Source organism: Leuresthes tenuis, unplaced genomic scaffold (assembly GCF_036924035.1).
Source record: "Leuresthes tenuis unplaced genomic scaffold, fLeuTen1.0.hap1 SCAF_23, whole genome shotgun sequence".
In the NCBI taxonomy this organism is placed as follows: Eukaryota; Metazoa; Chordata; class Actinopteri; order Atheriniformes; family Atherinopsidae; genus Leuresthes; species Leuresthes tenuis.
In genome coordinates this window covers 6,804,224-6,831,027 of record NW_027325377.1, presented here as the reverse complement: position 1 = coordinate 6,831,027, position 26,804 = coordinate 6,804,224, and the positions used below count along the sequence as shown (strand labels likewise).

Below are 26,804 nucleotides of genomic sequence, written 5' to 3'. Positions count from 1 at the left end.
CTTATGTGGCAATATTTTTATTTTAGCTTACATTAGGTTCATTAGGGGGATTGAATGTGTCATGAACAATTTGTTTTCTGACTTCAGGGTAATCATGCTCTGAAAGATTACTTTTGCTTTCAGTTTACACCCACCTTTGACTTGTATATTAGCCGCAATCAGCTGTAAATGACTTTCTCCACAGAGCACAAGCAAGTTAAAGCTTCCTGGAGAATGCGGGCATCCCGCTATGTCTCGCATGTTAAGCAGGCGCTCTACCACTTGCGCTAATTCCCCTTTCATTGTTGAGTAGAGACTGCAGATATCATGGAACCCTAGCACCCCCCCAGCCCCACCCCACCCCCCCGTGCTCGTCCTAGGGTCATTTGCATTGATTTATGCTTTTTGAAGGTAATTGACGCTAATCCATTTCCATGCAAGTGGGTCAACTCCGGTCCTGATGGGCACTTATTTGCAAATCAGATGATGTGTTCAGGAGCTATGTCAGTCTTTTCTTAGTGCTTCCAAATCAACGATCATTTCTGACCAAAAGATCTATTCCTCGATCCATCAAAAGGAATAGATCTCACGATTGTGGCTTGTTGGTTTTACTCAGTGTGTTTTTCAGACTGGTTGAATGTATCAAGAAGAGTCTTGCATCCGATTAGTGAGACACAGGAATTCCGTAGTGTTTCATGCTTTCAGTTTTTAAACAAATTTGAATTTGCATATTAGTTGGTCTGCCTTTATAAGACCACCATTTAGACCTCTCACCAGAAGAGCACCTAAAAGATTTCTGAGGAATGAGGACATGAATCCCGCCACATTTTGCATGGAAAGCAAGCCCTTTATAGTTTGACCTAATTTGCCTTCCATATTTGAGTATATACTGAAGAGACTGAAACCCTAAATTTGAATTGCCCTAAATCCAACTGCATTTGTTTTGCCCTATTTGTAAATCAAAGAACCTCAAAGATCCCTACGTGAAAACATATTTAGATCATAATGATTCTCCTTTTGTGAAAGGAGGAATTCATATGCTCTGCCCACAAGGCCTTTGTACCTTGTGACGCGCTCATGTGAGATTGAAATTTTACAAAGGCAACACAAGACCAAACGATGACAATAACCTCCACTGATCATGTCAAAGCTTCCTGGAGAAGGCGTGAATGGATCACAACATGCTCAACCAGCTCTTGGATTTGAACACCATCCCCTATGGTTGTAGGGCTCACGATGCAGATATCGCAAAACCCTAAGCCAACTTCAGCTGTACCACCACAGATGTTGATGATTTCCTCCACTGAAATGTGAAGCTAAGGAAGGATTCCTGGAGAATGCAGGCATCGATCCCGCTACCTCTCACATGCAAAGCGAGCGCTCTACCACTTAAGCTAATTCCCCTTTTTTTCCTTTTGTGAAGGAAGGGAGAATTGATTTCCTCCTTTCACAGCCCTGCGTTACTAATGAGGCTGCAATGTGAGACTGAAATTTTAGCAGCTGTTGTTGAGGACGCGAATTTTTAGCATCAAAACAACAGTTGAGGTGACGAGGTGGCCGAGTGGTTAAGGCGATGGACTGCTAATCCATTGTGCTTTGCACGCATGGGTTCAAATCCCATTCTCGTCGGCTTTCCATCTAAAGCAGTGTTGTCAACACTTGTTTCTGATTCCACTTTGTGCAAATGCATTTTTCAAACAATGCTTATGTGGCAATATTTTTATTTTAGCTTACATTAGGTTCATTAGGGGGATTGAATGTGTCATGAACAATTTGTTTTCTGACTTCAGGGTAATCATGCTCTGAAAGATTACTTTTGCTTTCAGTTTACACCCACCTTTGACTTGTATATTAGCCGCAATCAGCTGTAAATGACTTTCTCCACAGAGCACAAGCAAGTTAAAGCTTCCTGGAGAATGCGGGCATCCCGCTATGTCTCGCATGTTAAGCAGGCGCTCTACCACTTGCGCTAATTCCCCTTTCATTGTTGAGTAGAGACTGCAGATATCATGGAACCCTAGCACCCCCCCAGCCCCACCCCACCCCCCCGTGCTCGTCCTAGGGTCATTTGCATTGATTTATGCTTTTTGAAGGTAATTGACGCTAATCCATTTCCATGCAAGTGGGTCAACTCCGGTCCTGATGGGCACTTATTTGCAAATCAGATGATGTGTTCAGGAGCTATGTCAGTCTTTTCTTAGTGCTTCCAAATCAACGATCATTTCTGACCAAAAGATCTATTCCTCGATCCATCAAAAGGAATAGATCTCACGATTGTGGCTTGTTGGTTTTACTCAGTGTGTTTTTCAGACTGGTTGAATGTATCAAGAAGAGTCTTGCATCCGATTAGTGAGACACAGGAATTCCGTAGTGTTTCATGCTTTCAGTTTTTAAACAAATTTGAATTTGCATATTAGTTGGTCTGCCTTTATAAGACCACCATTTAGACCTCTCACCAGAAGAGCACCTAAAAGATTTCTGAGGAATGAGGACATGAATCCCGCCACATTTTGCATGGAAAGCAAGCCCTTTATAGTTTGACCTAATTTGCCTTCCATATTTGAGTATATACTGAAGAGACTGAAACCCTAAATTTGAATTGCCCTAAATCCAACTGCATTTGTTTTGCCCTATTTGTAAATCAAAGAACCTCAAAGATCCCTACATGAAAACATATTTAGATCATAATGATTCTCCTTTTGTGAAAGGAGGAATTCATATGCTCTGCCCACAAGGCCTTTGTACCTTGTGACGCGCTCATGTGAGATTGAAATTTTACAAAGGCAACACAAGACCAAACGATGACAATAACCTCCACTGATCATGTCAAAGCTTCCTGGAGAAGGCGTGAATGGATCACAACATGCTCAACCAGCTCTTGGATTTGAACACCATCCCCTATGGTTGTAGGGCTCACGATGCAGATATCGCAAAACCCTAAGCCAACTTCAGCTGTACCACCACAGATGTTGATGATTTCCTCCACTGAAATGTGAAGCTAAGGAAGGATTCCTGGAGAATGCAGGCATCGATCCCGCTACCTCTCACATGCAAAGCGAGCGCTCTACCACTTGAGCTAATTCCCCTTTTTTTCCTTTTGTGAAGGAAGGGAGAATTGATTTCCTCCTTTCACAGCCCTGCGTTACTAATGAGGCTGCAATGTGAGACTGAAATTTTAGCAGCTGTTGTTGAGGACGCGAATTTTTAGCATCAAAACAACAGTTGAGGTGACGAGGTGGCCGAGTGGTTAAGGCGATGGACTGCTAATCCATTGTGCTTTGCACGCATGGGTTCAAATCCCATTCTCGTCGGCTTTCCATCTAAAGCAGTGTTGTCAACACTTGTTTCTGATTCCACTTTGTGCAAATGCATTTTTCAAACAATGCTTATGTGGCAATATTTTTATTTTAGCTTACATTAGGTTCATTAGGGGGATTGAATGTGTCATGAACAATTTGTTTTCTGACTTCAGGGTAATCATGCTCTGAAAGATTACTTTTGCTTTCAGTTTACACCCACCTTTGACTTGTATATTAGCCGCAATCAGCTGTAAATGACTTTCTCCACAGAGCACAAGCAAGTTAAAGCTTCCTGGAGAATGCGGGCATCCCGCTATGTCTCGCATGTTAAGCAGGCGCTCTACCACTTGCGCTAATTCCCCTTTCATTGTTGAGTAGAGACTGCAGATATCATGGAACCCTAGCACCCCCCCAGCCCCACCCCACCCCCCCGTGCTCGTCCTAGGGTCATTTGCATTGATTTATGCTTTTTGAAGGTAATTGACGCTAATCCATTTCCATGCAAGTGGGTCAACTCCGGTCCTGATGGGCACTTATTTGCAAATCAGATGATGCGTTCAGGAGCTATGTCAGTCTTTTCTTAGTGCTTCCAAATCAACGATCATTTCTGACCAAAAGATCTATTCCTCGATCCATCAAAAGGAATAGATCTCACGATTGTGGCTTGTTGGTTTTACTCAGTGTGTTTTTCAGACTGGTTGAATGTATCAAGAAGAGTCTTGCATCCGATTAGTGAGACACAGGAATTCCGTAGTGTTTCATGCTTTCAGTTTTTAAACAAATTTGAATTTGCATATTAGTTGGTCTGCCTTTATAAGACCACCATTTAGACCTCTCACCAGAAGAGCACCTAAAAGATTTCTGAGGAATGAGGACATGAATCCCGCCACATTTTGCATGGAAAGCAAGCCCTTTATAGTTTGACCTAATTTGCCTTCCATATTTGAGTATATACTGAAGAGACTGAAACCCTAAATTTGAATTGCCCTAAATCCAACTGCATTTGTTTTGCCCTATTTGTAAATCAAAGAACCTCAAAGATCCCTACGTGAAAACATATTTAGATCATAATGATTCTCCTTTTGTGAAAGGAGGAATTCATATGCTCTGCCCACAAGGCCTTTGTACCTTGTGACGCGCTCATGTGAGATTGAAATTTTACAAAGGCAACACAAGACCAAACGATGACAATAACCTCCACTGATCATGTCAAAGCTTCCTGGAGAAGGCGTGAATGGATCACAACATGCTCAACCAGCTCTTGGATTTGAACACCATCCCCTATGGTTGTAGGGCTCACGATGCAGATATCGCAAAACCCTAAGCCAACTTCAGCTGTACCACCACAGATGTTGATGATTTCCTCCACTGAAATGTGAAGCTAAGGAAGGATTCCTGGAGAATGCAGGCATCGATCCCGCTACCTCTCACATGCAAAGCGAGCGCTCTACCACTTGAGCTAATTCCCCTTTTTTTCCTTTTGTGAAGGAAGGGAGAATTGATTTCCTCCTTTCACAGCCCTGCGTTACTAATGAGGCTGCAATGTGAGACTGAAATTTTAGCAGCTGTTGTTGAGGACGCGAATTTTTAGCATCAAAACAACAGTTGAGGGGACGAGGTGGCCGAGTGGTTAAGGTGATGGACTGCTAATCCATGGTGCTTTGCACGCATGGGTTCAAATCCCATTCTCGTCGGCTTTCCATCTAAAGCAGTGTTGTCAACACTTGTTTCTGATTCCACTTTGTGCAAATGCATTTTTCAAACAATGCTTATGTGGCAATATTTTTATTTTAGCTTACATTAGGTTCATTAGGGGGATTGAATGTGTCATGAACAATTTGTTTTCTGACTTCAGGGTAATCATGCTCTGAAAGATTACTTTTGCTTTCAGTTTACACCCACCTTTGACTTGTATATTAGCCGCAATCAGCTGTAAATTACTTTCTCCACAGAGCACAAGCAAGTTAAAGCTTCCTGGAGAATGCGGGCATCCCGCTATGTCTCGCATGTTAAGCAGGCGCTCTACCACTTGCGCTAATTCCCCTTTCATTGTTGAGTAGAGACTGCCGATATCATGGAACCCTAGCACTCCCCCAGCCCCACCACACCCCCCCGTGCTCGTCCTAGGGTCATTTGCATTGATTTATGCTTTTTGAAGGTAATTGACGCTAATCCATTTCCATGCAAGTGGGTCAACTCCGGTCCTGATGGGCACTTATTTGCAAATCAGATGATGCGTTCAGGAGCTATGTCAGTCTTTTCTTAGTGCTTCCAAATCAACGATCATTTCTGACCAAAAGATCTATTCCTCGATCCATCAAAAGGAATAGATCTCACGATTGTGGCTTGTTGGTTTTACTCAGTGTGTTTTTCAGACTGGTTGAATGTATCAAGAAGAGTCTTGCATCCGATTAGTGAGACACAGGAATTCCGTAGTGTTTCATGCTTTCAGTTTTTAAACAAATTTGAATTTGCATATTAGTTGGTCTGCCTTTATAAGACCACCATTTAGACCTCTCACCAGAAGAGCACCTAAAAGATTTCTGAGGAATGAGGACATGAATCCCGCCACATTTTGCATGGAAAGCAAGCCCTTTATAGTTTGACCTAATTTGCCTTCCATATTTGAGTATATACTGAAGAGACTGAAACCCTAAATTTGAATTGCCCTAAATCCAACTGCATTTGTTTTGCCCTATTTGTAAATCAAAGAACCTCAAAGATCCCTACATGAAAACATATTTAGATCATAATGATTCTCCTTTTGTGAAAGGAGGAATTCATATGCTCTGCCCACAAGGCCTTTGTACCTTGTGACGCGCTCATGTGAGATTGAAATTTTACAAAGGCAACACAAGACCAAACGATGACAATAACCTCCACTGATCATGTCAAAGCTTCCTGGAGAAGGCGTGAATGGATCACAACATGCTCAACCAGCTCTTGGATTTGAACACCATCCCCTATGGTTGTAGGGCTCACGATGCAGATATCGCAAAACCCTAAGCGAACTTCAGCTGTACCACCACAGATGTTGATGATTTCCTCCACTGAAATGTGAAGCTAAGGAAGGATTCCTGGAGAATGCAGGCATCGATCCCGCTACCTCTCACATGCAAAGCGAGCGCTCTACCACTTGAGCTAATTCCCCTTTTTTTCCTTTTGTGAAGGAAGGGAGAATTGATTTCCTCCTTTCACAGCCCTGCGTTACTAATGAGGCTGCAATGTGAGACTGAAATTTTAGCAGCTGTTGTTGAGGACGCGAATTTTTAGCATCAAAACAACAGTTGAGGTGACGAGGTGGCCGAGTGGTTAAGGCGATGGACTGCTAATCCATTGTGCTTTGCACGCATGGGTTCAAATCCCATTCTCGTCGGCTTTCCATCTAAAGCAGTGTTGTCAACACTTGTTTCTGATTCCACTTTGTGCAAATGCATTTTTCAAACAATGCTTATGTGGCAATATTTTTATTTTAGCTTACATTAGGTTCATTAGGGGGATTGAATGTGTCATGAACAATTTGTTTTCTGACTTCAGGGTAATCATGCTCTGAAAGATTACTTTTGCTTTCAGTTTACACCCACCTTTGACTTGTATATTAGCCGCAATCAGCTGTAAATGACTTTCTCCACAGAGCACAAGCAAGTTAAAGCTTCCTGGAGAATGCGGGCATCCCGCTATGTCTCGCATGTTAAGCAGGCGCTCTACCACTTGCGCTAATTCCCCTTTCATTGTTGAGTAGAGACTGCAGATATCATGGAACCCTAGCACCCCCCCAGCCCCACCCCACCCCCCCGTGCTCGTCCTAGGGTCATTTGCATTGATTTATGCTTTTTGAAGGTAATTGACGCTAATCCATTTCCATGCAAGTGGGTCAACTCCGGTCCTGATGGGCACTTATTTGCAAATCAGATGATGTGTTCAGGAGCTATGTCAGTCTTTTCTTAGTGCTTCCAAATCAACGATCATTTCTGACCAAAAGATCTATTCCTCGATCCATCAAAAGGAATAGATCTCACGATTGTGGCTTGTTGGTTTTACTCAGTGTGTTTTTCAGACTGGTTGAATGTATCAAGAAGAGTCTTGCATCCGATTAGTGAGACACAGGAATTCCGTAGTGTTTCATGCTTTCAGTTTTTAAACAAATTTGAATTTGCATATTAGTTGGTCTGCCTTTATAAGACCACCATTTAGACCTCTCACCAGAAGAGCACCTAAAAGATTTCTGAGGAATGAGGACATGAATCCCGCCACATTTTGCATGGAAAGCAAGCCCTTTATAGTTTGACCTAATTTGCCTTCCATATTTGAGTATATACTGAAGAGACTGAAACCCTAAATTTGAATTGCCCTAAATCCAACTGCATTTGTTTTGCCCTATTTGTAAATCAAAGAACCTCAAAGATCCCTACATGAAAACATATTTAGATCATAATGATTCTCCTTTTGTGAAAGGAGGAATTCATATGCTCTGCCCACAAGGCCTTTGTACCTTGTGACGCGCTCATGTGAGATTGAAATTTTACAAAGGCAACACAAGACCAAACGATGACAATAACCTCCACTGATCATGTCAAAGCTTCCTGGAGAAGGCGTGAATGGATCACAACATGCTCAACCAGCTCTTGGATTTGAACACCATCCCCTATGGTTGTAGGGCTCACGATGCAGATATCGCAAAACCCTAAGCCAACTTCAGCTGTACCACCACAGATGTTGATGATTTCCTCCACTGAAATGTGAAGCTAAGGAAGGATTCCTGGAGAATGCAGGCATCGATCCCGCTACCTCTCACATGCAAAGCGAGCGCTGTACCACTTGAGCTAATTCCCCTTTTTTTCCTTTTGTGAAGGAAGGGAGAATTGATTTCCTCCTTTCACAGCCCTGCGTTACTAATGAGGCTGCAATGTGAGACTGAAATTTTAGCAGCTGTTGTTGAGGACGCGAATTTTTAGCATCAAAACAACAGTTGAGGTGACGAGGTGGCCGAGTGGTTAAGGCGATGGACTGCTAATCCATTGTGCTTTGCACGCATGGGTTCAAATCCCATTCTCGTCGGCTTTCCATCTAAAGCAGTGTTGTCAACACTTGTTTCTGATTCCACTTTGTGCAAATGCATTTTTCAAACAATGCTTATGTGGCAATATTTTTATTTTAGCTTACATTAGGTTCATTAGGGGGATTGAATGTGTCATGAACAATTTGTTTTCTGACTTCAGGGTAATCATGCTCTGAAAGATTACTTTTGCTTTCAGTTTACACCCACCTTTGACTTGTATATTAGCCGCAATCAGCTGTAAATGACTTTCTCCACAGAGCACAAGCAAGTTAAAGCTTCCTGGAGAATGCGGGCATCCCGCTATGTCTCGCATGTTAAGCAGGCGCTCTACCACTTGCGCTAATTCCCCTTTCATTGTTGAGTAGAGACTGCAGATATCATGGAACCCTAGCACCCCCCCAGCCCCACCCCACCCCCCCGTGCTCGTCCTAGGGTCATTTGCATTGATTTATGCTTTTTGAAGGTAATTGACGCTAATCCATTTCCATGCAAGTGGGTCAACTCCGGTCCTGATGGGCACTTATTTGCAAATCAGATGATGCGTTCAGGAGCTATGTCAGTCTTTTCTTAGTGCTTCCAAATCAACGATCATTTCTGACCAAAAGATCTATTCCTCGATCCATCAAAAGGAATAGATCTCACGATTGTGGCTTGTTGGTTTTACTCAGTGTGTTTTTCAGACTGGTTGAATGTATCAAGAAGAGTCTTGCATCCGATTAGTGAGACACAGGAATTCCGTAGTGTTTCATGCTTTCAGTTTTTAAACAAATTTGAATTTGCATATTAGTTGGTCTGCCTTTATAAGACCACCATTTAGACCTCTCACCAGAAGAGCACCTAAAAGATTTCTGAGGAATGAGGACATGAATCCCGCCACATTTTGCATGGAAAGCAAGCCCTTTATAGTTTGACCTAATTTGCCTTCCATATTTGAGTATATACTGAAGAGACTGAAACCCTAAATTTGAATTGCCCTAAATCCAACTGCATTTGTTTTGCCCTATTTGTAAATCAAAGAACCTCAAAGATCCCTACGTGAAAACATATTTAGATCATAATGATTCTCCTTTTGTGAAAGGAGGAATTCATATGCTCTGCCCACAAGGCCTTTGTACCTTGTGACGCGCTCATGTGAGATTGAAATTTTACAAAGGCAACACAAGACCAAACGATGACAATAACCTCCACTGATCATGTCAAAGCTTCCTGGAGAAGGCGTGAATGGATCACAACATGCTCAACCAGCTCTTGGATTTGAACACCATCCCCTATGGTTGTAGGGCTCACGATGCAGATATCGCAAAACCCTAAGCCAACTTCAGCTGTACCACCACAGATGTTGATGATTTCCTCCACTGAAATGTGAAGCTAAGGAAGGATTCCTGGAGAATGCAGGCATCGATCCCGCTACCTCTCACATGCAAAGCGAGCGCTCTACCACTTGAGCTAATTCCCCTTTTTTTCCTTTTGTGAAGGAAGGGAGAATTGATTTCCTCCTTTCACAGCCCTGCGTTACTAATGAGGCTGCAATGTGAGACTGAAATTTTAGCAGCTGTTGTTGAGGACGCGAATTTTTAGCATCAAAACAACAGTTGAGGGGACGAGGTGGCCGTACCCGCCGGTTTTTGGACTGCCTCAGAGGTCCTAACACTTCCGAACACATTCTGTCAGGTCCGAACAAGGTCCGAACACTTTCCTAACGACATCAAAGAGTTCCTAACGAGGTCCGAACAAGGTCCGAACAAGGTCCGAACAAGGTCCGAACACAGGTCCGAACACAGCCAAAAATGGGGCAAAAGGGACACGTGACGTGACGTCGGAGGGGGCGCGGTTAACGCTTTTGAGTGTCGGCCATATTTTTCTTCGCATACACTTGTGACAAGCACGGGAACAAGGTTTGTAAACTTGATTAATACTCATAAAAGTAACGCCATGTATAAGCCGAATGTTAAACCGTGGGACAAACAATATGCAATTTAATCTTCCGTCCTCTCGGCACTTTATCCAAGTTGTATTTCAACTTCCTTGTAACGTAGCCATTTTGCCAATGGAAGTTCTGCCTGTAATAGCGTCGCTGTTCATACCAGCATTGTGTGGCGACGGTGGGGATGTTAGTGATATGACAGAATCAGAAGACAAATAGTAACTGATTTTTTTGTTTATTTGCCTTATAAACTCTGCCGATTCCTCGGGGAAAGCCTTAAAATTTGAACTATCTTTTTTTGCATTTTTGTCCGTCAGTGCAATAGTAATTAATCGGCTATCTGTGGCGTTTTCTCCACTCTGGTAACGGAGCCTGGTTATGTGTTTGAGCAGAGCAGACAGATGTGTCCAGATGTATTAACCCTTGTTTTCTGGTCATATTTTTGTTACTCAAGCAATGTTTGTTGGTCTGGTGGACCCGCTGCATTTTTGGGGTTTTTAATTCAACACAATCAAACAATTTTATGTTAAAATACTCTACAGATGTTTACTTCATCCCAATTTCAAGCAATATAAACAACAAGGTTTTTTGGTATAACTATCATGTATTATTCATTTACAACTTTTTTACAACTTTGAACATTTACAAAACATAAGTAAGATCTCAATCTCAGCTCGGCTGCTGACCACTTGGTCCTGGGGCCTGCTGCTGTCTAGCTGTGGTTCATTCTCATTTAGGAGATAGCTGATGATTAATGTCATCCTCTTCTAAAAGTCACTGTCAGACTCTGAATTTGATCTTCATATTCTGAAACCTCCTCCCCCACATTGTCATCAAATGTGTCTGTCTTGACCAAAATCAATTTTAAGGCCTTGTGTGCGATGAATCTTTTGGTTGTTGCGGAGAATCGGTTGTATTAGTAGTTATCACTGGGAAAGCTATATTTATTGCCCCCCCCCCCCAAAAAAAAGAGGAATATGATAACAGGTGCAAGTGCGTGAATGTCGGTTTGACACACGCACATGTGTATAATTACAACAAACAGTTTGAAAGTAGTGTTTGTTTTACAGATCACCAAGAAGCTGGCTGGCGCTATTGGGGACAGTGCTGCATGGATGACAAACATCGGCAACGAGTTTGGCCAGGTTCTGAACTCTGTTTTGACGACGGGTGAAGGTGCAGGGTTGGAGGAGTTGTGCCATGGCATCGTCACTCGATATAAGAATGCGGGCCAAGCTGAACCTGAGGTCATCTATGTTGACCGGGACTGCTGCAGCCAGTCAGGTGGGTGAAAATGATAAAATTCTTTATCAAATATACGTTTGAAAAACTGTGTGCCACACACACACACACTGTTACCACTCCACTTGTGGGAGGAGGGGTACTGGCAATTGGGCAGCGGCTGACTTTGTTTTTCACAGGTGTGTCTTCAGTGGTCAAACTCTTCCACCCATGGAGGTCTGCAGTGCGCTTGGACAGCTTCCATTTCATGCGGCGTTTTAACTGCGGCGTTAAGTTTACATTAAGTGTCTGTCTGTCTGTCTGTCTGTTCGCAGATGATTGCTCGTCTGTTACTGTGTGATTATTGTTACAATGTTAATAAAGTTTGATAATTTTACTTGAACCAAGAACAGCCTTCACATTTTTATTTAATTTCCATTTGCAAAACAGGACGACAGTGAGTGTGAGTGACATCCATTTAATGCAATTGTCAAAAGTGAAGCCAGAATTACTTGGAGAATTATTTTACATTTATTAATAAAACCCAACACTCTTTGTCTCAACCAAAGATTTTTTAAAAATACTTTCTTTGCTCAATTTGGAATTTGTTTCATTCACTTGTGTTGCACAAATAGTGATACAGATAGATAGCTAGTGTTAGCCCGATTTTTTCATTGGAAGCCCAAGAACAAGCTGGAGAAATCGTTTATTAAAAAAGTATTTATCAGTGGTCACATAGTAAAGTATATTGCAGCGCTGGACTCGGAGTGCCAGAGCTCCCGCAGGAAATCCGTCAGGCCAAGCCCCGATATCCGGAAACATGTCATATTTATATTCAGCTTTATCTCACAGAAGTTGTTTTCACACTTGTCAGAGTATAATTGGCCAGTTTTTAGTGGCATGATCAGGCCAGTTGCTGTCCTTGTTGTGTTATTTGGATGTGAGAAACAATGTGTGTGTATGTGTGAGTGCTGTTTTAGGCGTGGATCTAATGTACCAGACCTATCTACTCTACTAGAGATGTTTTGTCTGACCCAGTTGTTTATGTCATTCTAAAGTCTTGGACCCTTTTAAGGTCATCGATTGTGCAGTATGAACAGAGTGGAAAAGTACCAGCTAGGAACATTTAGGAAAATACAGAATATGAATTTATAATGTCTAAGATCAAAGCCAATCATAACACTAGTCTCTCAAATAATTGAGTGTACCAAAAAAAGAGGGGAAAAATGATGGGAGACTTATTTACATTTACAGTTATACACATTTTGTGTGCTGCCCCCTACAGTAGGCTTTAGTAACGTCCAAAGCACTGTGGTATGTTGGGGTGTTGCCACAATACAGGTTCGAATCCCACAAGAAACATGAAAATTAAATGGATGATAAACCTTGCAATAAGTGCAGAGGTGTGTGTAAACAATGTTGAGAAGATAAGAGAATAGAGAAAAGTGGATATAGTGTACGTTTTCCTCCTTTTTTCTCCTTTTCTTTTTCTCTCTTTTCCCCCCCTCCTTCCTCTTTTTTTCCTTTTCCCCCCTTTCGGGCAGTCCCTTTTGCCCCATTTTTGGCCGAGTGGTTAAGGTGATGGACTGCTAATCCATGGTGCTTTGCATGCATGGGTTCAAATCCCATTCTCGTCGGCTTTCCATCTAAAGCAGTGTTGTCAACACTTGTTTCTGATTCCACTTTGTGCAAATGCATTTTTCAAACAATGCTTATGTGGCAATATTTTTATTTTAGCTTACATTAGGTTCATTAGGGGGATTGAATGTGTCATGAACAATTTGTTTTCTGACTTCAGGGTAATCATGCTCTGAAAGATTACTTTTGCTTTCAGTTTACACCCACCTTTGACTTGTATATTAGCCGCAATCAGCTGTAAATTACTTTCTCCACAGAGCACAAGCAAGTTAAAGCTTCCTGGAGAATGCGGGCATCCCGCTATGTCTCGCATGTTAAGCAGGCGCTCTACCACTTGCGCTAATTCCCCTTTCATTGTTGAGTAGAGACTGCCGATATCATGGAACCCTAGCACTCCCCCAGCCCCACCACACCCCCCCGTGCTCGTCCTAGGGTCATTTGCATTGATTTATGCTTTTTGAAGGTAATTGACGCTAATCCATTTCCATGCAAGTGGGTCAACTCCGGTCCTGATGGGCACTTATTTGCAAATCAGATGATGCGTTCAGGAGCTATGTCAGTCTTTTCTTAGTGCTTCCAAATCAACGATCATTTCTGACCAAAAGATCTATTCCTCGATCCATCAAAAGGAATAGATCTCACGATTGTGGCTTGTTGGTTTTACTCAGTGTGTTTTTCAGACTGGTTGAATGTATCAAGAAGAGTCTTGCATCCGATTAGTGAGACACAGGAATTCCGTAGTGTTTCATGCTTTCAGTTTTTAAACAAATTTGAATTTGCATATTAGTTGGTCTGCCTTTATAAGACCACCATTTAGACCTCTCACCAGAAGAGCACCTAAAAGATTTCTGAGGAATGAGGACATGAATCCCGCCACATTTTGCATGGAAAGCAAGCCCTTTATAGTTTGACCTAATTTGCCTTCCATATTTGAGTATATACTGAAGAGACTGAAACCCTAAATTTGAATTGCCCTAAATCCAACTGCATTTGTTTTGCCCTATTTGTAAATCAAAGAACCTCAAAGATCCCTACATGAAAACATATTTAGATCATAATGATTCTCCTTTTGTGAAAGGAGGAATTCATATGCTCTGCCCACAAGGCCTTTGTACCTTGTGACGCGCTCATGTGAGATTGAAATTTTACAAAGGCAACACAAGACCAAACGATGACAATAACCTCCACTGATCATGTCAAAGCTTCCTGGAGAAGGCGTGAATGGATCACAACATGCTCAACCAGCTCTTGGATTTGAACACCATCCCCTATGGTTGTAGGGCTCACGATGCAGATATCGCAAAACCCTAAGCGAACTTCAGCTGTACCACCACAGATGTTGATGATTTCCTCCACTGAAATGTGAAGCTAAGGAAGGATTCCTGGAGAATGCAGGCATCGATCCCGCTACCTCTCACATGCAAAGCGAGCGCTCTACCACTTGAGCTAATTCCCCTTTTTTTCCTTTTGTGAAGGAAGGGAGAATTGATTTCCTCCTTTCACAGCCCTGCGTTACTAATGAGGCTGCAATGTGAGACTGAAATTTTAGCAGCTGTTGTTGAGGACGCGAATTTTTAGCATCAAAACAACAGTTGAGGTGACGAGGTGGCCGAGTGGTTAAGGCGATGGACTGCTAATCCATTGTGCTTTGCACGCATGGGTTCAAATCCCATTCTCGTCGGCTTTCCATCTAAAGCAGTGTTGTCAACACTTGTTTCTGATTCCACTTTGTGCAAATGCATTTTTCAAACAATGCTTATGTGGCAATATTTTTATTTTAGCTTACATTAGGTTCATTAGGGGGATTGAATGTGTCATGAACAATTTGTTTTCTGACTTCAGGGTAATCATGCTCTGAAAGATTACTTTTGCTTTCAGTTTACACCCACCTTTGACTTGTATATTAGCCGCAATCAGCTGTAAATGACTTTCTCCACAGAGCACAAGCAAGTTAAAGCTTCCTGGAGAATGCGGGCATCCCGCTATGTCTCGCATGTTAAGCAGGCGCTCTACCACTTGCGCTAATTCCCCTTTCATTGTTGAGTAGAGACTGCAGATATCATGGAACCCTAGCACCCCCCCAGCCCCACCCCACCCCCCCGTGCTCGTCCTAGGGTCATTTGCATTGATTTATGCTTTTTGAAGGTAATTGACGCTAATCCATTTCCATGCAAGTGGGTCAACTCCGGTCCTGATGGGCACTTATTTGCAAATCAGATGATGTGTTCAGGAGCTATGTCAGTCTTTTCTTAGTGCTTCCAAATCAACGATCATTTCTGACCAAAAGATCTATTCCTCGATCCATCAAAAGGAATAGATCTCACGATTGTGGCTTGTTGGTTTTACTCAGTGTGTTTTTCAGACTGGTTGAATGTATCAAGAAGAGTCTTGCATCCGATTAGTGAGACACAGGAATTCCGTAGTGTTTCATGCTTTCAGTTTTTAAACAAATTTGAATTTGCATATTAGTTGGTCTGCCTTTATAAGACCACCATTTAGACCTCTCACCAGAAGAGCACCTAAAAGATTTCTGAGGAATGAGGACATGAATCCCGCCACATTTTGCATGGAAAGCAAGCCCTTTATAGTTTGACCTAATTTGCCTTCCATATTTGAGTATATACTGAAGAGACTGAAACCCTAAATTTGAATTGCCCTAAATCCAACTGCATTTGTTTTGCCCTATTTGTAAATCAAAGAACCTCAAAGATCCCTACATGAAAACATATTTAGATCATAATGATTCTCCTTTTGTGAAAGGAGGAATTCATATGCTCTGCCCACAAGGCCTTTGTACCTTGTGACGCGCTCATGTGAGATTGAAATTTTACAAAGGCAACACAAGACCAAACGATGACAATAACCTCCACTGATCATGTCAAAGCTTCCTGGAGAAGGCGTGAATGGATCACAACATGCTCAACCAGCTCTTGGATTTGAACACCATCCCCTATGGTTGTAGGGCTCACGATGCAGATATCGCAAAACCCTAAGCCAACTTCAGCTGTACCACCACAGATGTTGATGATTTCCTCCACTGAAATGTGAAGCTAAGGAAGGATTCCTGGAGAATGCAGGCATCGATCCCGCTACCTCTCACATGCAAAGCGAGCGCTCTACCACTTGAGCTAATTCCCCTTTTTTTCCTTTTGTGAAGGAAGGGAGAATTGATTTCCTCCTTTCACAGCCCTGCGTTACTAATGAGGCTGCAATGTGAGACTGAAATTTTAGCAGCTGTTGTTGAGGACGCGAATTTTTAGCATCAAAACAACAGTTGAGGGGACGAGGTGGCCGAGTGGTTAAGGTGATGGACTGCTAATCCATTGTGCTTTGCACGCATGGGTTCAAATCCCATTCTCGTCGGCTTTCCATCTAAAGCAGTGTTGTCAACACTTGTTTCTGATTCCACTTTGTGCAAATGCATTTTTCAAACAATGCTTATGTGGCAATATTTTTATTTTAGCTTACATTAGGTTCATTAGGGGGATTGAATGTGTCATGAACAATTTGTTTTCTGACTTCAGGGTAATCATGCTCTGAAAGATTACTTTTGCTTTCAGTTTACACCCACCTTTGACTTGTATATTAGCCGCAATCAGCTGTAAATGACTTTCTCCACAGAGCACAAGCAAGTTAAAGCTTCCTGGAGAATGCGGGCATCCCGCTATGTCTCGCATGTTAAGCAGGCGCTCTACCACTTGCGCTAATTCCCCTTTCATTGTTGAGTAGAGACTGCAGATATCATGGAACCCTAGCACTCCCCCAGCCCCACCACACCCCCCCGTGCTCGTCCTAGGGTCATTTGCATTGATTTATGCTTTTTGAAGGTAATTGACGCTAATCCATTTCCATGCAAGTGGGTCAACTCCGGTCCTGATGGGCACTTATTTGCAAATCAGATGATGCGTTCAGGAGCTATGTCAGTCTTTTCTTAGTGCTTCCAAATCAACGATCATTTCTGACCAAAAGATCTATTCCTCGATCCATCAAAAGGAATAGATCTCACGATTGTGGCTTGTTGGTTTTACTCAGTGTGTTTTTCAGACTGGTTGAATGTATCAAGAAGAGTCTTGCATCCGATTAGTGAGACACAGGAATTCCGTAGTGTTTCATGCTTTCAGTTTTTAAACAAATTTGAATTTGCATATTAGTTGGTCTGCCTTTATAAGACCACCATTTAGACCTCTCACCAGAAGAGCACCTAAAAGATTTCTGAGGAATGAGGACATGAATCCCGCCACATTTTGCATGGAAAGCAAGCCCTTTATAGTTTGACCTAATTTGCCTTCCATATTTGAGTATATACTGAAGAGACTGAAACCCTAAATTTGAATTGCCCTAAATCCAACTGCATTTGTTTTGCCCTATTTGTAAATCAAAGAACCTCAAAGATCCCTACATGAAAACATATTTAGATCATAATGATTCTCCTTTTGTGAAAGGAGGAATTCATATGCTCTGCCCACAAGGCCTTTGTACCTTGTGACGCGCTCATGTGAGATTGAAATTTTACAAAGGCAACACAAGACCAAACGATGACAATAACCTCCACTGATCATGTCAAAGCTTCCTGGAGAAGGCGTGAATGGATCACAACATGCTCAACCAGCTCTTGGATTTGAACACCATCCCCTATGGTTGTAGGGCTCACGATGCAGATATCGCAAAACCCTAAGCCAACTTCAGCTGTACCACCACAGATGTTGATGATTTCCTCCACTGAAATGTGAAGCTAAGGAAGGATTCCTGGAGAATGCAGGCATCGATCCCGCTACCTCTCACATGCAAAGCGAGCGCTCTACCACTTGAGCTAATTCCCCTTTTTTTCCTTTTGTGAAGGAAGGGAGAATTGATTTCCTCCTTTCACAGCCCTGCGTTACTAATGAGGCTGCAATGTGAGACTGAAATTTTAGCAGCTGTTGTTGAGGACGCGAATTTTTAGCATCAAAACAACAGTTGAGGAGACGAGGTGGCCGAGTGGTTAAGGCGATGGACTGCTAATCCATTGTGCTTTGCACGCATGGGTTCAAATCCCATTCTCGTCGGCTTTCCATCTAAAGCAGTGTTGTCAACACTTGTTTCTGATTCCACTTTGTGCAAATGCATTTTTCAAACAATGCTTATGTGGCAATATTTTTATTTTAGCTTACATTAGGTTCATTAGGGGGATTGAATGTGTCATGAACAATTTGTTTTCTGACTTCAGGGTAATCATGCTCTGAAAGATTACTTTTGCTTTCAGTTTACACCCACCTTTGACTTGTATATTAGCCGCAATCAGCTGTAAATGACTTTCTCCACAGAGCACAAGCAAGTTAAAGCTTCCTGGAGAATGCGGGCATCCCGCTATGTCTCGCATGTTAAGCAGGCGCTCTACCACTTGCGCTAATTCCCCTTTCATTGTTGAGTAGAGACTGCAGATATCATGGAACCCTAGCACCCCCCCAGCCCCACCCCACCCCCCCGTGCTCGTCCTAGGGTCATTTGCATTGATTTATGCTTTTTGAAGGTAATTGACGCTAATCCATTTCCATGCAAGTGGGTCAACTCCGGTCCTGATGGGCACTTATTTGCAAATCAGATGATGTGTTCAGGAGCTATGTCAGTCTTTTCTTAGTGCTTCCAAATCAACGATCATTTCTGACCAAAAGATCTATTCCTCGATCCATCAAAAGGAATAGATCTCACGATTGTGGCTTGTTGGTTTTACTCAGTGTGTTTTTCAGACTGGTTGAATGTATCAAGAAGAGTCTTGCATCCGATTAGTGAGACACAGGAATTCCGTAGTGTTTCATGCTTTCAGTTTTTAAACAAATTTGAATTTGCATATTAGTTGGTCTGCCTTTATAAGACCACCATTTAGACCTCTCACCAGAAGAGCACCTAAAAGATTTCTGAGGAATGAGGACATGAATCCCGCCACATTTTGCATGGAAAGCAAGCCCTTTATAGTTTGACCTAATTTGCCTTCCATATTTGAGTATATACTGAAGAGACTGAAACCCTAAATTTGAATTGCCCTAAATCCAACTGCATTTGTTTTGCCCTATTTGTAAATCAAAGAACCTCAAAGATCCCTACATGAAAACATATTTAGATCATAATGATTCTCCTTTTGTGAAAGGAGGAATTCATATGCTCTGCCCACAAGGCCTTTGTACCTTGTGACGCGCTCATGTGAGATTGAAATTTTACAAAGGCAACACAAGACTAAACGATGACAATAACCTCCACTGATCATGTCAAAGCTTCCTGGAGAAGGCGTGAATGGATCACAACATGCTCAACCAGCTCTTGGATTCAAACACCATCCCCTATGGTTGTAGGGCTCACGATGCAGATATCGCAAAACCCTAAGCCAACTTCAGCTGTACCACCACAGATGTTGATGATTTCCTCCACTGAAATGTGAAGCTAAGGAAGGATTCCTGGAGAATGCAGGCATCGATCCCGCTACCTCTCACATGCAAAGCGAGCGCTCTACCACTTGAGCTAATTCCCCTTTTTTTCCTTTTGTGAAGGAAGGGAGAATTGATTTCCTCCTTTCACAGCCCTGCGTTACTAATGAGGCTGCAATGTGAGACTGAAATTTTAGCAGCTGTTGTTGAGGACGCGAATTTTTAGCATCAAAATAACAGTTGAGGGGACGAGGTGGCCGAGTGGTTAAGGCGATGGACTGCTAATCCATTGTGCTTTGCACGCATGGGTTCAAATCCCATTCTCGTCGGCTTTCCATCTAAAGCAGTGTTGTCAACACTTGTTTCTGATTCCACTTTGTGCAAATGCATTTTTCAAACAATGCTTATGTGGCAATATTTTTATTTTAGCTTACATTAGGTTCATTAGGGGGATTGAATGTGTCATGAACAATTTGTTTTCTGACTTCAGGGTAATCATGCTCTGAAAGATTACTTTTGCTTTCAGTTTACACCCACCTTTGACTTGTATATTAGCCGCAATCAGCTGTAAATGACTTTCTCCACAGAGCACAAGCAAGTTAAAGCTTCCTGGAGAATGCGGGCATCCCGCTATGTCTCGCATGTTAAGCAGGCGCTCTACCACTTGCGCTAATTCCCCTTTCATTGTTGAGTAGAGACTGCAGATATCATGGAACCCTAGCACCCCCCCAGCCCCACCCCCCCCCCCCCCCCGTGCTCGTCCTAGGGTCATTTGCATTGATTTATGCTTTTTGAAGGTAATTGACGCTAATCCATTTCCATGCAAGTGGGTCAACTCCGGTCCTGATGGGCACTTATTTGCAAATCAGATGATGTGTTCAGGAGCTATGTCAGTCTTTTCTTAGTGCTTCCAAATCAACGATCATTTCTGACCAAAAGATCTATTCCTCGATCCATCAAAAGGAATAGATCTCACGATTGTGGCTTGTTGGTTTTACTCAGTGTGTTTTTCAGACTGGTTGAATGTATCAAGAAGAGTCTTGCATCCGATTAGTGAGACACAGGAATTCCGTAGTGTTTCATGCTTTCAGTTTTTAAACAAATTTGAATTTGCATATTAGTTGGTCTGCCTTTATAAGACCACCATTTAGACCTCTCACCAGAAGAGCACCTAAAAGATTTCTGAGGAATGAGGACATGAATCCCGCCACATTTTGCATGGAAAGCAAGCCCTTTATAGTTTGACCTAATTTGCCTTCCATATTTGAGTATATACTGAAGAGACTGAAACCCTAAATTTGAATTGCCCTAAATCCAACTGCATTTGTTTTGCCCTATTTGTAAATCAAAGAACCTCAAAGATCCCTACATGAAAACATATTTAGATCATAATGATTCTCCTTTTGTGAAAGGAGGAATTCATATGCTCTGCCCACAAGGCCTTTGTACCTTGTGACGCGCTCATGTGAGATTGAAATTTTACAAAGGCAACACAAGACCAAACGATGACAATAACCTCCACTGATCATGTCAAAGCTTCCTGGAGAAGGCGTGAATGGATCACAACATGCTCAACCAGCTCTTGGATTCGAACACCATCCCCTATGGTTGTAGGGCTCACGATGCAGATATCGCAAAACCCTAAGCCAACTTCAGCTGTACCACCACAGATGTTGATGATTTCCTCCACTGAAATGTGAAGCTAAGGAAGGATTCCTGGAGAATGCAGGCATCGATCCCGCTACCTCTCACTTGCAAAGCGAGCGCTCTACCACTTGAGCTAATTCCCCTTTTTTTCCTTTTGTGAAGGAAGGGAGAATTGATTTCCTCCTTTCACAGCCCTGCGTTACTAATGAGGCTGCAATGTGAGACTGAAATTTTAGCAGCTGTTGTTGAGGACGCGAATTTTTAGCATCAAAACAACAGTTGAGGAGACGAGGTGGCCGAGTGGTTAAGGCGATGGACTGCTAATCCATTGTGCTTTGCACGCATGGGTTCAAATCCCATTCTCGTCGGCTTTCCATCTAAAGCAGTGTTGTCAACACTTGTTTCTGATTCCACTTTGTGCAAATGCATTTTTCAAACAATGCTTATGTGGCAATATTTTTATTTTAGCTTACATTAGGTTCATTAGGGGGATTGAATGTGTCATGAACAATTTGTTTTCTGACTTCAGGGTAATCATGCTCTGAAAGATTACTTTTGCTTTCAGTTTACACCCACCTTTGACTTGTATATTAGCCGCAATCAGCTGTAAATGACTTTCTCCACAGAGCACAAGCAAGTTAAAGCTTCCTGGAGAATGCGGGCATCCCGCTATGTCTCGCATGTTAAGCAGGCGCTCTACCACTTGCGCTAATTCCCCTTTCATTGTTGAGTAGAGACTGCAGATATCATGGAACCCTAGCACCCCCCCAGCCCCACCCCACCCCCCCGTGCTCGTCCTAGGGTCATTTGCATTGATTTATGCTTTTTGAAGGTAATTGACGCTAATCCATTTCCATGCAAGTGGGTCAACTCCGGTCCTGATGGGCACTTATTTGCAAATCAGATGATGTGTTCAGGAGCTATGTCAGTCTTTTCTTAGTGCTTCCAAATCAACGATCATTTCTGACCAAAAGATCTATTCCTCGATCCATCAAAAGGAATAGATCTCACGATTGTGGCTTGTTGGTTTTACTCAGTGTGTTTTTCAGACTGGTTGAATGTATCAAGAAGAGTCTTGCATCCGATTAGTGAGACACAGGAATTCCGTAGTGTTTCATGCTTTCAGTTTTTAAACAAATTTGAATTTGCATATTAGTTGGTCTGCCTTTATAAGACCACCATTTAGACCTCTCACCAGAAGAGCACCTAAAAGATTTCTGAGGAATGAGGACATGAATCCCGCCACATTTTGCATGGAAAGCAAGCCCTTTATAGTTTGACCTAATTTGCCTTCCATATTTGAGTATATACTGAAGAGACTGAAACCCTAAATTTGAATTGCCCTAAATCCAACTGCATTTGTTTTGCCCTATTTGTAAATCAAAGAACCTCAAAGATCCCTACATGAAAACATATTTAGATCATAATGATTCTCCTTTTGTGAAAGGAGGAATTCATATGCTCTGCCCACAAGGCCTTTGTACCTTGTGACGCGCTCATGTGAGATTGAAATTTTACAAAGGCAACACAAGACCAAACGATGACAATAACCTCCACTGATCATGTCAAAGCTTCCTGGAGAAGGCGTGAATGGATCACAACATGCTCAACCAGCTCTTGGATTCAAACACCATCCCCTATGGTTGTAGGGCTCACGATGCAGATATCGCAAAACCCTAAGCCAACTTCAGCTGTACCACCACAGATGTTGATGATTTCCTCCACTGAAATGTGAAGCTAAGGAAGGATTCCTGGAGAATGCAGGCATCGATCCCGCTACCTCTCACATGCAAAGCGAGCGCTCTACCACTTGAGCTAATTCCCCTTTTTTTCCTTTTGTGAAGGAAGGGAGAATTGATTTCCTCCTTTCACAGCCCTGCGTTACTAATGAGGCTGCAATGTGAGACTGAAATTTTAGCAGCTGTTGTTGAGGACGCGAATTTTTAGCATCAAAACAACAGTTGAGGAGACGAGGTGGCCGAGTGGTTAAGGCGATGGACTGCTAATCCATTGTGCTTTGCACGCATGGGTTCAAATCCCATTCTCGTCGGCTTTCCATCTAAAGCAGTGTTGTCAACACTTGTTTCTGATTCCACTTTGTGCAAATGCATTTTTCAAACAATGCTTATGTGGCAATATTTTTATTTTAGCTTACATTAGGTTCATTAGGGGGATTGAATGTGTCATGAACAATTTGTTTTCTGACTTCAGGGTAATCATGCTCTGAAAGATTACTTTTGCTTTCAGTTTACACCCACCTTTGACTTGTATATTAGCCGCAATCAGCTGTAAATGACTTTCTCCACAGAGCACAAGCAAGTTAAAGCTTCCTGGAGAATGCGGGCATCCCGCTATGTCTCGCATGTTAAGCAGGCGCTCTACCACTTGCGCTAATTCCCCTTTCATTGTTGAGTAGAGACTGCAGATATCATGGAACCCTAGCACCCCCCCAGCCCCACCCCACCCCCCCGTGCTCGTCCTAGGGTCATTTGCATTGATTTATGCTTTTTGAAGGTAATTGACGCTAATCCATTTCCATGCAAGTGGGTCAACTCCGGTCCTGATGGGCACTTATTTGCAAATCAGATGATGTGTTCAGGAGCTATGTCAGTCTTTTCTTAGTGCTTCCAAATCAACGATCATTTCTGACCAAAAGATCTATTCCTCGATCCATCAAAAGGAATAGATCTCACGATTGTGGCTTGTTGGTTTTACTCAGTGTGTTTTTCAGACTGGTTGAATGTATCAAGAAGAGTCTTGCATCCGATTAGTGAGACACAGGAATTCCGTAGTGTTTCATGCTTTCAGTTTTTAAACAAATTTGAATTTGCATATTAGTTGGTCTGCCTTTATAAGACCACCATTTAGACCTCTCACCAGAAGAGCACCTAAAAGATTTCTGAGGAATGAGGACATGAATCCCGCCACATTTTGCATGGAAAGCAAGCCCTTTATAGTTTGACCTAATTTGCCTTCCATATTTGAGTATATACTGAAGAGACTGAAACCCTAAATTTGAATTGCCCTAAATCCAACTGCATTTGTTTTGCCCTATTTGTAAATCAAAGAACCTCAAAGATCCCTACATGAAAACATATTTAGATCATAATGATTCTCCTTTTGTGAAAGGAGGAATTCATATGCTCTGCCCACAAGGCCTTTGTACCTTGTGACGCGCTCATGTGAGATTGAAATTTTACAAAGGCAACACAAGACCAAACGATGACAATAACCTCCACTGATCATGTCAAAGCTTCCTGGAGAAGGCGTGAATGGATCACAACATGCTCAACCAGCTCTTGGATTTGAACACCATCCCCTATGGTTGTAGGGCTCACGATGCAGATATCGCAAAACCCTAAGCCAACTTCAGCTGTACCACCACAGATGTTGATGATTTCCTCCACTGAAATGTGAAGCTAAGGAAGGATTCCTGGAGAATGCAGGCATCGATCCCGCTACCTCTCACATGCAAAGCGAGCGCTCTACCACTTGAGCTAATTCCCCTTTTTTTCCTTTTGTGAAGGAAGGGAGAATTGATTTCCTCCTTTCACAGCCCTGCGTTACTAATGAGGCTGCAATGTGAGACTGAAATTTTAGCAGCTGTTGTTGAGGACGCGAATTTTTAGCATCAAAACAACAGTTGAGGGGACGAGGTGGCCGAGTGGTTAAGGCGATGGACTGCTAATCCATTGTGCTTTGCACGCATGGGTTCAAATCCCATTCTCGTCGGCTTTCCATCTAAAGCAGTGTTGTCAACACTTGTTTCTGATTCCACTTTGTGCAAATGCATTTTTCAAACAATGCTTATGTGGCAATATTTTTATTTTAGCTTACATTAGGTTCATTAGGGGGATTGAATGTGTCATGAACAATTTGTTTTCTGACTTCAGGGTAATCATGCTCTGAAAGATTACTTTTGCTTTCAGTTTACACCCACCTTTGACTTGTATATTAGCCGCAATCAGCTGTAAATGACTTTCTCCACAGAGCACAAGCAAGTTAAAGCTTCCTGGAGAATGCGGGCATCCCGCTATGTCTCGCATGTTAAGCAGGCGCTCTACCACTTGCGCTAATTCCCCTTTCATTGTTGAGTAGAGACTGCAGATATCATGGAACCCTAGCACCCCCCCAGCCCCACCCCACCCCCCCGTGCTCGTCCTAGGGTCATTTGCATTGATTTATGCTTTTTGAAGGTAATTGACGCTAATCCATTTCCATGCAAGTGGGTCAACTCCGGTCCTGATGGGCACTTATTTGCAAATCAGATGATGTGTTCAGGAGCTATGTCAGTCTTTTCTTAGTGCTTCCAAATCAACGATCATTTCTGACCAAAAGATCTATTCCTCGATCCATCAAAAGGAATAGATCTCACGATTGTGGCTTGTTGGTTTTACTCAGTGTGTTTTTCAGACTGGTTGAATGTATCAAGAAGAGTCTTGCATCCGATTAGTGAGACACAGGAATTCCGTAGTGTTTCATGCTTTCAGTTTTTAAACAAATTTGAATTTGCATATTAGTTGGTCTGCCTTTATAAGACCACCATTTAGACCTCTCACCAGAAGAGCACCTAAAAGATTTCTGAGGAATGAGGACATGAATCCCGCCACATTTTGCATGGAAAGCAAGCCCTTTATAGTTTGACCTAATTTGCCTTCCATATTTGAGTATATACTGAAGAGACTGAAACCCTAAATTTGAATTGCCCTAAATCCAACTGCATTTGTTTTGCCCTATTTGTAAATCAAAGAACCTCAAAGATCCCTACGTGAAAACATATTTAGATCATAATGATTCTCCTTTTGTGAAAGGAGGAATTCATATGCTCTGCCCACAAGGCCTTTGTACCTTGTGACGCGCTCATGTGAGATTGAAATTTTACAAAGGCAACACAAGACCAAACGATGACAATAACCTCCACTGATCATGTCAAAGCTTCCTGGAGAAGGCGTGAATGGATCACAACATGCTCAACCAGCTCTTGGATTCGAACACCATCCCCTATGGTTGTAGGGCTCACGATGCAGATATCGCAAAACCCTAAGCCAACTTCAGCTGTACCACCACAGATGTTGATGATTTCCTCCACTGAAATGTGAAGCTAAGGAAGGATTCCTGGAGAATGCAGGCATCGATCCCGCTACCTCTCACTTGCAAAGCGAGCGCTCTACCACTTGAGCTAATTCCCCTTTTTTTCCTTTTGTGAAGGAAGGGAGAATTGATTTCCTCCTTTCACAGCCCTGCGTTACTAATGAGGCTGCAATGTGAGACTGAAATTTTAGCAGCTGTTGTTGAGGACGCGAATTTTTAGCATCAAAACAACAGTTGAGGAGACGAGGTGGCCGAGTGGTTAAGGCGATGGACTGCTAATCCATTGTGCTTTGCACGCATGGGTTCAAATCCCATTCTCGTCGGCTTTCCATCTAAAGCAGTGTTGTCAACACTTGTTTCTGATTCCACTTTGTGCAAATGCATTTTTCAAACAATGCTTATGTGGCAATATTTTTATTTTAGCTTACATTAGGTTCATTAGGGGGATTGAATGTGTCATGAACAATTTGTTTTCTGACTTCAGGGTAATCATGCTCTGAAAGATTACTTTTGCTTTCAGTTTACACCCACCTTTGACTTGTATATTA

At 42.4% G+C, this 26,804-nt stretch overlaps 14 non-coding genes across 14 annotated transcripts; all 14 read left to right on the top strand.

Annotated features, from left to right (window-relative positions):
- The first annotated feature begins 1,526 nt into the window (after positions 1 to 1,526).
- Positions 1,527 to 1,608, top strand: trnas-gcu (transfer RNA serine (anticodon GCU)). The gene has a single exon. It is a non-coding gene; the product is annotated as a tRNA-Ser (tRNA).
- Positions 1,609 to 3,208: 1,600 nt separating this feature from the next.
- On the top strand, positions 3,209 to 3,290 carry trnas-gcu (transfer RNA serine (anticodon GCU)). The gene has a single exon. It is a non-coding gene; the product is annotated as a tRNA-Ser (tRNA).
- A 1,600-nt stretch (positions 3,291 to 4,890) lies between these two features.
- trnas-gcu (transfer RNA serine (anticodon GCU)) lies at positions 4,891 to 4,972 on the top strand. The gene has a single exon. It is a non-coding gene; the product is annotated as a tRNA-Ser (tRNA).
- A 1,600-nt stretch (positions 4,973 to 6,572) lies between these two features.
- trnas-gcu (transfer RNA serine (anticodon GCU)) lies at positions 6,573 to 6,654 on the top strand. Its single transcript has one exon. It is a non-coding gene; the product is annotated as a tRNA-Ser (tRNA).
- Positions 6,655 to 8,254: 1,600 nt separating this feature from the next.
- Positions 8,255 to 8,336, top strand: trnas-gcu (transfer RNA serine (anticodon GCU)). The gene has a single exon. It is a non-coding gene; the product is annotated as a tRNA-Ser (tRNA).
- A 4,698-nt stretch (positions 8,337 to 13,034) lies between these two features.
- trnas-gcu (transfer RNA serine (anticodon GCU)) lies at positions 13,035 to 13,122 on the top strand. Its single transcript has one exon. It is a non-coding gene; the product is annotated as a tRNA-Ser (tRNA).
- Positions 13,123 to 14,719: 1,597 nt separating this feature from the next.
- trnas-gcu (transfer RNA serine (anticodon GCU)) lies at positions 14,720 to 14,801 on the top strand. The gene has a single exon. It is a non-coding gene; the product is annotated as a tRNA-Ser (tRNA).
- A 1,600-nt stretch (positions 14,802 to 16,401) lies between these two features.
- Positions 16,402 to 16,483, top strand: trnas-gcu (transfer RNA serine (anticodon GCU)). Its single transcript has one exon. It is a non-coding gene; the product is annotated as a tRNA-Ser (tRNA).
- A 1,600-nt stretch (positions 16,484 to 18,083) lies between these two features.
- On the top strand, positions 18,084 to 18,165 carry trnas-gcu (transfer RNA serine (anticodon GCU)). The gene has a single exon. It is a non-coding gene; the product is annotated as a tRNA-Ser (tRNA).
- Positions 18,166 to 19,765: 1,600 nt separating this feature from the next.
- On the top strand, positions 19,766 to 19,847 carry trnas-gcu (transfer RNA serine (anticodon GCU)). Its single transcript has one exon. It is a non-coding gene; the product is annotated as a tRNA-Ser (tRNA).
- Positions 19,848 to 21,451: 1,604 nt separating this feature from the next.
- On the top strand, positions 21,452 to 21,533 carry trnas-gcu (transfer RNA serine (anticodon GCU)). The gene has a single exon. It is a non-coding gene; the product is annotated as a tRNA-Ser (tRNA).
- Positions 21,534 to 23,133: 1,600 nt separating this feature from the next.
- On the top strand, positions 23,134 to 23,215 carry trnas-gcu (transfer RNA serine (anticodon GCU)). Its single transcript has one exon. It is a non-coding gene; the product is annotated as a tRNA-Ser (tRNA).
- A 1,600-nt stretch (positions 23,216 to 24,815) lies between these two features.
- Positions 24,816 to 24,897, top strand: trnas-gcu (transfer RNA serine (anticodon GCU)). Its single transcript has one exon. It is a non-coding gene; the product is annotated as a tRNA-Ser (tRNA).
- A 1,600-nt stretch (positions 24,898 to 26,497) lies between these two features.
- trnas-gcu (transfer RNA serine (anticodon GCU)) lies at positions 26,498 to 26,579 on the top strand. The gene has a single exon. It is a non-coding gene; the product is annotated as a tRNA-Ser (tRNA).
- Positions 26,580 to 26,804: the final 225 nt, after the last annotated feature.